The sequence below is a fragment of the Cyprinodon variegatus genome, unplaced genomic scaffold (genome assembly GCF_000732505.1).
Source record: "Cyprinodon variegatus isolate N-32 unplaced genomic scaffold, C_variegatus-1.0 Scaffold593, whole genome shotgun sequence".
NCBI classification, from domain to species: domain Eukaryota; kingdom Metazoa; phylum Chordata; class Actinopteri; order Cyprinodontiformes; family Cyprinodontidae; genus Cyprinodon; species Cyprinodon variegatus.
The window spans coordinates 128,539-129,583 of record NW_015151046.1 but is presented as its reverse complement, the minus strand read 5'-3'; positions in this window follow the sequence as shown (position 1 = coordinate 129,583).

The following is a 1,045-nucleotide window of genomic DNA, read 5'->3' as shown; positions in this document are numbered from 1 at the left end:
CTTATTTTTGTCCAGCTTTAACATCGGTATCGATATCGGTTATCGGCTACATGAGTTTTAAAATATCGGCATATCGGATATCGGCCAAAATATCAATATCGTGCATCCCTAGTATTTACCATTAATTTGAGTAAGTAAATACGATCATTTGCCAATGGAATGAGTAATTTTCGTCTTAAAATAAGATAATTAGATAACATGCACTTGAAATAAGAAAATGTAATTGTATTTTCTTATTTTAAATGTAAATTGTCTAGTTCCATTGGCAAAGTTTCCTTATTACCTCCTCAATTCAAGAAAAATGCACGTATTGCAATAAAAAAATGACTTATTTAGATTAAAATTTTTTGCAGTGCAAGTATTTCATAATTCCTACTTTAGACAAAAGCTCTGAGTATTACTAAATATAGGCTTATTTATTAGCCTTAAGAGAAAAAAGTTATTTAAAATGTTTTCTATTTTGGCGCCAAGTACCGAAATGGTTGAGATGTTGCAGCAAATTCATGTGCAACTGCCCCCCCATGCTCCTCTCCTGGGTTTGATTCTGTTGCCGGGTCTTATACTCCATGTTGTCCAGTTCTCTTTATGCGCTCCTTCTTCTCTAGCTGCCAGATCCAGGTTTGAAGAAGCTAAGTACTGTAGCTTTGGAACTTGACTGGTTTTACTTTGAAACAAACGCAAAGAAAGAATTAAACGGGCATTTAATTAACATTTATAAATCAGATAAACCTTTCGTAAATTCCAGAATGGCTGTGACAAAATATTTTCATATTTTAAAACAATATAACTTAGGTTTGAAAAGAAAGGAACGGTGTAAGGGAGGGAAAAAAGAGATGGAATAGCCCGTCAGAAGACAACTTCAGCTTCATACTGTATGGAATAATTGATTTCAGCATCATGAAGATATTGATTATTCCAATCATTTTAAAAATACAATCATCAACAATTAAAAATTCTGTTTTCTGACACTAATTCAATTCAATTCAGTTTATTTCTATAGCGCCAAATTCACAACACATGTCATCTCAAGGCACTTTACAGTTCA